At 33.0% G+C, this 10,522-nt stretch overlaps 1 protein-coding gene across 1 annotated transcript in view; it reads left to right on the top strand.

Moving 5' to 3' along the window:
* The window catches only part of LOC118201766 (SHC-transforming protein 1-like), a 141,256-nt gene extending 139,029 nt beyond the window's left edge, over nucleotides 1–2,227 (top strand). The window contains exon 13 of the mRNA XM_085819043.1: nucleotides 2,108–2,227. The gene's annotated coding sequence lies outside the window, so the exon portion shown is untranslated. The remainder of the gene's footprint in view (nucleotides 1–2,107) is intronic.
* Nucleotides 2,228–10,522: the final 8,295 nt, after the last annotated feature.

Below are 10,522 nucleotides of genomic sequence, written 5' to 3'. Positions count from 1 at the left end.
CCTACTTAGCAATATATATATATATATAGTATATATAAACACAAATCATATGTCATTTTCCTTTAACTCTGTGCCTCATTATATCTAACATTTAGCATTTCATCTATTAAAAAAATAATAAATAATTAAAAGAAAAAATCTGAAAAGGTTCTGATTTTAACGATTGCCCAAAAGGATTTGTTAGGCTTTTTAAGCTTTCACAGAGATCGCAGTTCAGCAATCTGCTGGTGCACTCACTCCTGCTTACCCATTTCTTTTTAGCTTGAAAATAGCATTTCTTTGCACTTATGCCCTGTACAATTCAACAACAAAATTGCAAAAATTTTAAAGGCAGCTATGTTTACAATTCCTGATGCAGATTAAGTGATGCCAACAGTTTTCTATTTTTGTTTTCAGCCTTTTCTGTTTATCATACCAATGTTTAGTTTTCTTACTAAGATAGCTTGCAAAATATTTTTGTCTTTATGTTTTATTCTATACAGCTGCTATCATATCATTGAGTTTGTTAATCGAAAATTCATTCAAGTTTTCTCAAAGGATGAGATGAGTGAACACTATTAGTTTGCTTTCATGCATTTTTAATATGCTATGAGAAATGATTGCAAATTCTTTAAAATCCACCGTGAAAGCATTCCTCATCTGAGGCAGACAGCTCTTCTATGCTTTGCCATACGCATTTAATTAGTCAACACAATTTCCTCATATAGATGGCATTCATTTTATTGAGAGAAAATATAACAACTCTGTTGCAAGAGATTTTTAAATTCTGTACAATCTTTTTTGTAACCCAAATAAATTAAGGTTTAATATTTCACCATTTAATATTGTATGTGCATTGGACAGCTACCTTAAATTGTTACTATAAAAAAGAAAAAATATATAGTAATTTTAATAAGTGTAGGTAGTGTAATTTCAAAGTGAATCTAATAGTTAATATTTAAATAGAGATGAAGAACTCTATTGCTTCTAAAATTGCATAGACCAGGGTTTCTCAACCGGTGGTACGCAAGCGAAAAATAGGTGATACGCAAAGAAACAAAGTATTTTTAACTGTTAAATTCAAAAATTAAAACCCCAACATCCTGATTGAGTTTTTTCTCCAACATTCGTAAATTTATGCGATTTGATCTTTGTTCAAGAGTGTTGGTACTAAAGGTTTTCAATTTCTGTTTAGATGGTATGCATTGGTCAAAAGGTTGAGAACTGCTGGCATAGACTGTTAATCAATAAAAGATTAAGTCTGAAAAAAAAATATCTTACTCTTTGTTGAATGGACAAGTAAAAAATAAAAACTTTTTTGCGAGCAGTGACAACAGATGCTTTTGAATTTCTAAGTTTGTTGATTAAATTTGAGAGACAAATAAATATGCTTTTCTAAGAGGCAATACCACTTTTAAATATCCGAGTTTCTGTTTGAATTTGAATCGTTTATGTGTTAAGTTCTGCCAAATGGCAACACATCACTTTTAAAACACGCAAGTTTCTAAATAAAGACTCCCTTAAATTCGCACAAATTAAGAAACAAATAACAAATTCAAAATTTCGGCTTTGAGGTGCACGTTTAGGTGTAAGACTATATATACTCAAAATTACATGGCTGTAAGTGCAACCTTTTTTTCACATGTGAGGAGCATACATACAGATTCAGCATTATTTAATAATACAGATGTATGTAATGATTTTGCATCAATTGAAAAATTCATTGCAATTTAAAACTATTTGTTACATTATTAGTAACTTTAATAAAATGGTCAAGTTTTATAACCAAGCAATTTAACTTGGCATTCCCCGCGCGACAAAAACGAACAGTGTTACTCGTGCAGGGTATATCATACCCAAGGGTCTTTCATTATATTTTCTACCATAAAATTTATGCACGAAAGGTAAAAAAAAAATTTAAAAAGAAGACTACAGGTTTAAAACTAGTTAATCATACTACTTTTACATTTATATTATTACTATTACATTTATATATATTATTATACTATCACATTTATACATATACATTTATTTTGCATATTTTCTGCAAATATATGCAGTGTGTTCAGTAAATATATGTTTGTCACACCATTCACAAATAAATTAATTTTTTTGTCTTTTCTATTAGGGCATTCAGGGTATTACGTAATTAATTAATCAACTACTGTTGATCGAAGTTGTCAGAATCCACTGATGTATGCAGATTCTATTTATATCACTGATTAAAAAAAAAACAAGAAGAAAATTATTTACCTGTTCTGATGCATTGTTGAATCTGACGTGATGTTTCAGCTGGCAATCTTCTTTACAGAAAAACCACAATTGAATTTCTTGACATCACATTTTATTTACATAAAACATTCAAAAGGAAAAAATTAATATTTAAATACATTTTCTTGTACAGCCTCTCTTTTTCTCTTATGGCTGTAGGAAACAATTCATCCGTCCATCACACGGATTCGAAACCGAACTATCAACTGTTAAAAAAAAAAAAAAAAAAAAAAAAAAAAAGTTTTAATTTCTCTCACTAATGAAACCCCTGGAACCATCTAGCAAGGGAAAGACACTTTAGATGAACATTTAACATACTCCCACCTTTAATTTATGGTGGAAGCCAGAAATTAAACATTAAAATTAAATTTGAATCATTACTCAAAAATTAATAAAATGAAATAAAACCAATATCTATGAAAATTTCAAGCCAAAAAAAAAGTTAACGTTCTAAAATTGAGTTATGAAAAGTGTTCATACAGTTCATCAGCTGGATTACTGGGTCATCGTTCTTAGATATCTCCAAATGGCGAAGTTTACGAATCGGTCGCACAAAAGTTCCTGAAGAGGTTTTTTTTTTTTTTTTTACCTCTGCCACATATGTACAACCATCTCTACTTGGAAACAATTTTGTGACTTTTCCTATTGGCCAGTTAAGTCTCTTTCGGTTGTCTAGTTCAACATCACCCGTCTGGATCACTTGAGCCTTTTCTCTTGATTTTTAAATGAGATTTCCAAAAAAAATTTTTTTTTTTTTTTTTTAAATCTATTTTTCAATTGATCTTTTAGATTTTGGCATTTCCGGTATCTTTTTCGAAGTTTCTGGAAATTAATTTTCTCTAGATCAGGTATACCAATTTCTTGGATGTCTTGAATAAAAGATGATGGATTCAAAGGAATAAATTTATCAGAATCTTCTGAAATATATGTAAGACTTCGATTATTCATTACAGCTTCAACTTCACATAATATTGTTGAAAGATCTTCGAAATTGAGTGATGATCTACCAAGTGTTCTTAGAAGAAGATTTTTTTACACTGCGAATGAGCTGTTAACACCATCCACCCCACCACGCAGCTGTTGGAGGAATGAACTTCCATTTAATGGGAGCTAGGTCTTCAGAATTTTCTATTTGACTCCAATTTAAATATTTCAAAAGGTTGTTGGTACCCCTGAAGTTAGTTCCATTGTCGCTGTAGATTGTTGAAATTCTTCCCCTTCTCGCTGCAAATCTCCTGAGAGCATAAATGAAACCTTCTGTTGACAAATTAGTCACTAATTCCAAGTGTATGGCGCGATACACAGTGCATGTGAAAATGACAATCCATACCTTGGTTTTGTTCTTTAGAAAGAGAGGACCACATAAATCTATGCCCACGACTTCAAAAACTTTCAAGTCTGTGACTCGGTCAAATGGAAGATGAATAGGTGGAGTGACAAACTGTTTTGAAGTAAATATTTTGCATCTCATGCATTTTGATAATTCACTTCGGATGTTACGCTTTGCAGAAATAATCCAAAAATTTTCTTGCAGGATGGAACCAACAGTCTGGAGACTAGCATGGCAGTTCTTTAAATGGCAGTCTCGTATTAAACAATTTACTACGTGAAGTTTTGATGGCAACAAAATTGGATATTTGAACGAAAGTTCATCATCATGTTCTAACAACTTGGTTTTCCTCGTATTATGTTATTTTGATCTTTCACAACAACAAGACCTTTGACAGAACCTGAGACATCACCAAAATTTTCTAACTGAATTCTTGACCAAAGGAACTTCTCCGCCTCTTTCTTTTCTTCCATCGAGAGCTCAGATGGGAAAAAATAATTTCTATTCTACATTTGGATATGAATATTTTCATCCAACAAATAATATTTACAAATCTGCAAAATTTCCAAACTCTCTCATAATTCTTGAATTGATCTACTTTTGCGCAGGTAAATAAGGATATAGCAGTTTTCTTTCTTTCTGACATAACTAAATCTTCATTAGGAACCTGTTCCGATTTAGGCCGATTATTTTCTTCGTCTTTTAACCATTTTGGTCCCTCCAACCATTTCGTCTCGATAAGATGTCTCTGACTACAACCACGGGATGACAGGTCCGCCGGATTTAGATTACCTGGGACAAGATACCATTGGTATGACTCTGTGAGTTTGCATATTTCTCTGATTCTGTTACCCACAAAAGTACCCCATTGGTCATTTCTTTGTATCCATGCTATAACCGTTGAAGAGTCCATCCAGTAATAAACTGGTATTGTAGGGACACGAATAGTTTGCTAATCTGGTTCCCAAAACACAAGCAAGAAGTTCTAGACGCGGGATTGTCAAAGTCTTTTTTGGCACAAGTCAAGATTTTGCTCCTAGAAGCTGTACCGGAATCCTATTATTATCATCACAGCGCAGGAAAATTACTGTTGCATATGCATTCTGACTCGCGTCGCAAAGAAACATTCGTAGACCATTTTTCTTTATTTCTGTAACCTATGCGTCTGTTTACCTTCAAGTTAGATAATTGTTTCAATTCACTACACCATTTCTGAAAGTCCGTTTAGATCTTCTCTGGAATCGGGAAATCCCATTCTGACTTAGCTGACCAGGCCTCCTGAATCATTAGCTTGGCTGGTAACAATGCTGGGATGAGAAAACCAATGGGATCGTAAATACCTTGTGTTATAGACAAGATCTTCCGTTCAGTAGGATTTTCTATTTCAGCGTCAGATTTATTGCAGATCATTAAACAATCCTCCTTTCTATCCCATTTAATCCCCAAACCGAAACTGGAGTTGTAAGATCTTCTTTAAACAAATTTCTGTTCTCAGTTGACAATTTTTCTATTTCTTCTACCAGACCAAACTGTCATAATCTCAAATCCATCTTAGCTTCAGCCATAATTTCAGTTGACTTTGAGATAAATTCTTCTAATTCGACTGCACTGTCTACGGAGGTTACGCAGTTGTCAATATAGAAGGATTTCAAGAGTTTGTCAGTAACTGTTTTGAGTTGTTTTGGATACTTGTTCAAATGGTATCTTATAACTGCACTGAGTAAAAAAGGGGTACAAGTAGCTCCAAATAATACTCTGCTATATTGATAGACTTTAATTTTATTTGCTTTCTCCCACCATAAAAATCGCAAAAATCGGCGATCTTCTTCCTTAACTTCAATTTGGAGGAAGGCTCTTTTGATGTTGGATACAACAGCAATAGCCTTTTCTCGGAATCTCAATAATATAGCGGGAATTTCTTCTATCAAGTTTGGTCCTTTGAAGAGACAGTCATTTAGGGATGGTGCTCTTTCAACTTTGCATGAGGCGTCAAAAACTGGTCTTAGACGTAGTAGCACTTTCTGGCTTAACAACTGGATGGTGACACAAACAATGGCCTCCTACTTCTTCTAGTTCCTTTTTTGAGACTTCCTGTATGATATTCTCTTTTTTGCCATTCTTTAAAGACTAGGTCATAATCTTCAAATTTACTTAACTTCTTCAGTGTTCTTGTAGTGCTAAACAACCTTCTTTCTGCTTCATTTTTATTTGAAGGAATGTTTGGGTTAATACAAGTCCATGGAAGACCAACACGGTAATGCCCATCTTCACTTCTCGTAAGTTCTTTGAGGAAAAAATCATGGGCTAGCTCTTCCTTCTTAGACAACGTTTCAGTGGGATCATTAATTCCTATTGTTTCTAGCCGCCATAAATCTGGAATGCTAAGTTCTCTCAGAGATAAATTAGTCATCAATGTTAGCTGTACCACTATTCACGTAACCTTGGGATGGATTCTCCAACTCACCGCAAATTGTCCATCCAAGTTTTGTCTGAATTGCCGTTAGACCCTTGTTCAGTTGCTTGATTTGTCCTGTTAGGAGTTGGCCATAACATCACTGCCAATTAAAATTTCTATTTCAGGACACACAGTACCAATATCTGACATCCATAATCTATGTTTCTTAAGCTCTTCTAGAACACACTCCTTTGGAATGCATGGAATGTTCCCACATATCTTTTCTTGGTCAAGGAATTCGGTTGTAAGAACTGATTTGTGACCATTACCCGGTGCACTTAATTTAATTTTATATTTACTATGAGGTTTAGCTTCTATTTCTGCACCTCCAAATACCGTGTGGTTAATAGTTGCTGTAGCAAGAGGCTTAAGACCAAGTTTTTTCGCGGTGCTCTTTCAAACATAACTCCTTTGGGACCCACTGTCCAATATTACCCTTACCTTCTTAATTTTCTTATTACCCTTATAATTAGTATTTCTAGTGTCATGAGAGCTACTTCTTTTGAACACCGCTGATTTGCAAGTGTGTTCTGGATATTCGCTAGGGGTTTACTTTTATCACTAATTTCTTTCGTTTTACCTCTCTCAGGACAGAAAAGCTCCGTATGAGGTTTTGAGCAGACATGACAGCGTACAAAAACTTTACACATTTTGGCACGGTGGCCAAAGCGTAAACATTTCAGACAACAGTTCTTTTCCCTGACTTTCTTTATTATTTCTTCGAGAGAGAACGATCTGGCGACTATGCAGTCCTTACTTTCATGCGACTTACCATAGAACAAACACGACATTTCTTTAGCAGCGAATAAACCAGCTGCAGTAGGGTACTTGTTATCCCTTTTCAGTATTTTCTCTTTTACTCTCTCTTTTGGGATAATACTTTCAAAGCCTGACCTAGCTAACTGTAATCTTTTTTCACCCGCTACCTCCCTCTTCAAAAAGTTCATTAACAACATTAAATTTGACTTCGGAAAACTCACTTCACTATCAGAATCTTCCTTTCCCCTAATATTGCATCTCTGCCATGCTCTTAAAATATCATCAGGTAAGCAGGATTCTATCATGGGGTATAGCCAGGCTGAATTACTTTCTATATCAAGCCCCTTCGATTCTAAAGACCTTACATGTGTTTCTACCTTGGTAAATAAGTCACACAATTACTCCTAGCTTGAGCATTTGCTGTAATTAATTTCAAAAATTCTTTGGCATACACTTCAATAAGAATTTCTTTGTCCCCATAACGGTCTTGAAAAGCTCTCAAAGCTTTTGAATAATTTTCTGAAGTTATCGGGTAACTTTCTAATAAATGCCCAACACGAGTTCCAGGTTCTACAGCTTGTAGCAAATATTGGAACTTATCACAATCATCCAATTTTTTATCTTCATGTATCTTCTTAAACTGTGCCCAAAATGGCAAATAATTAATTAACTGAGAATCAAAAGGTTTTATATTCAATTTAGGTAATTTATACCGTTTGACTTTACAGTTACTACTACTGACATCAGAATTACTAAAAACTGTATCATTTGGAACTTTGTTTACATTTAGTAATGCACTAACTTTTCTTTCAATTGTGATGAATTCATCAGAATATTCCTCACAGCTTATAACTTCGGTTTCTAAATCATCTTCAGTGGCACTGCCCTTCATCAATAAATCTAGTACCTCTGAATCATAAAATTTTAACTCGGCAGTTATCGTTTGTAACTTCCACAATTTTATCTTTTCATACAGCTTTATCTGCTTGAGCATTTTTACTAATTTTGTTCTTTAGAACCTTAACCGTTCTAGTAAAAGCACTGTGTGCCGTTCCACGTTTTTTCTTTATCATATCAATATTCATTTTTACTTTAAACTCCACTCAAATACTTTATCTTAGATCTTAAAGTAATCCTTTTAACGTAATCTTATTTCCTCAATCCATTATTGGATTCTTACACATAAATTTGTTTTACGTTGAAATTACTTTTATTCAAAAACATAAAACTTATAATATATATTTTAAGCTGAAAATACTAAATATCTATTTCTATTCAACTTAAATATAAACATGCTTTCATTCAACAAAATGCATCTTCAGAAAATAAACATATTTCAAGTACTTTTGTTTTCGAAAGCATAAATAACTAGTTCTTCTTTAGGACAACACGTCCTGATGGCGGACGCCAAAACTTTTATTATATTATGTAATTAATCAACTACTGTTGATCGAAGTTGTCAGAATCCACTGACATATGCAGGTTCTATTTATATCACTGATTAAAAAAAAACAAGAAGAAAATCATTTACCTGTTCTGATGCATTGTTGAATCTGACGTGATGTTTCAGCTGGCAATCTTCTTTACAGAAAAACCACAATTGAATTTCTTAACATCACATTTTATTTACATAAAACATTCAAAAGGAAAAAATTAATATTTAAATACATTTTCTTGTACAGCCTCTCTTTTTCTCTTATGGCTGTAGGAAACAATTTATCCTTCCATCACACGGATTCGAAACCGAACTATCAACTGTTTACAAAAAACAAAACAAAAACAAAAAAAAGTTTTAATTTCTCTCACTAATGAAACCCCTGGAACCATCTAGCAAGGGAAAGACGCTTTAGATGAACATTTAACACAGGGAATCTTTTAGATATTACTTTGTAGGTAAGTGCGATGTCTTCAATGGATCCTAGTTTTTCTTTTAAGTTTCACGGAAGCATCGCTTATTGGCTTCTGTTTTTCTTGCATTCTTTTGCAAGTTGAAATTCCAAATATTTCAAAAATGATCACCTCGTTTGATGTTCAGTAGGTGGTTTTGTAATACATAACAAAAAAATTCGCACATTTACTGCAGCAATGTTCAACAGTACAAAAAATATTGCCATTGGCCATCGATTAGATTTCCTAGTCCTTGAATATGTGGCAACAATTTTGCCTACAACGCTCCTTTAGATAAATTGTAGAAAGTTATTATTTCAGGTTTTTTCGATTTTCCTGTAGATGAGTCTATTGCATCATCATTATGCATAGTTGAAAGTAGAAGTGCATTCTTATTTTTGGGTGTATGTGAGACTATTATTGTCTTTTCGGAAGCCAAACATGGAGGAGTAAATCTCTATCTTCTTTGAATTCAAAAACATTGGAGGAATCTCTTTTTTATTTTTTCTTATCCAATGATAGTTATTCATCCGAAGATCAAATATCCAATAAATTTCTCAAATATCACATTTTTCATCGTAACTGCTATAATACACCATATCGAAAGTATAATTTGAAAGCTTGTTTGCATACTTAGAACTATAGCACAGACACTCTCGCAGGGTATAATATACCCGTCGAGGCGATATCCAAAGAATTACTTTCTGAATTCTTCTGCAGGTTTCCTCTCCTTTAAAGTTTATTATCTTAATCAGCTATACGAAGATTCATCCAGATCCTCAAAAAAGTTTAAAAGGAAGATTAAAAAATTTCGGGAGGTGTGTATCTCATACTGTGCATGAGTAATGCCGGGTTAATGATTTGTAGACTATTTTACTGAATGTACCTTTTGCTCTTTTTTTATATCTTTTGAATACCTTGAGTAAAATTCTATTCTGTTGTCTAAAAGGGTTATTTTGTGCAAATTTGGTTATTCCTGATTTAACAATAGGATTCAGTATTTAGCATTTGAAAAGCTTTAACATTAAGACCTGATTAATTTACAGTTGTTATACTTGTTTAATCTTTCAACACTAAATCTATATTGTTAAATGGAAATATGGATTTTTTCCCTAATTTACTGTATTAATTGTAATTTAAAAGTATTTTATATTAAATTTATCAGACATGATACTTGGGATCACAGAGTGTGAAGTACAAAAAATGTAAATATTATTGTATTTTCAAAAGGGGGGAATCTGAAAGCTCTCAGATTTTATATGACCAAAAGGGTGTGTGTGTCCCCCCCCCCATTTTCACGCACATACACGTTGGGCTAAAAATAATTCAAAACAGCATATCTTTAAAATTTCCAATAGACAGTCTTGCCATTGCTCGCTTTGAAATTGCTATGAAGTAGATAATAAAACCAATTCAAAATCCAGGCTTCAAGGTGTCCATATTCGAGTAGAGGACTATATTATTCAAAATTTGACGGCTCTAGGTACCATTGTTTTTACAGAGTACAAAAAATATTCATGCATCCATGGAGATTCTTCACCACTTAATTACTTTAAATATAATACAGAGCAATTATATTTGGTGACAACAATTTAAAAAGTGATTCGATGCAAACTGCTGTTTCGAGACTAATAGCCCTCTTCAACCTTTGTGCTTGAAAAAAAATGAGAATGTCTATATTCATAGACACAAAGCATTATTTCTTGCAACCTGTTTTCAGAGGAAATCATATTTTTCACATTTTTAGCAAGAGAAAAAAAAAAACATGCAAGCCTTTTCATGTGTGAATCCAAAATAATGGATTACTGATCATGAAAATTAAAATAAATAAATGAAATTTA

Source organism: Stegodyphus dumicola, chromosome 6, assembly GCF_044657685.1.
Source record: "Stegodyphus dumicola isolate Sdum_Otavi_A_Nest chromosome 6, ASM4465768v1".
Classification (NCBI taxonomy): Eukaryota; Metazoa; Arthropoda; class Arachnida; order Araneae; family Eresidae; genus Stegodyphus; species Stegodyphus dumicola.
This window is presented reverse-complemented; position numbering and strand designations above follow the sequence as displayed.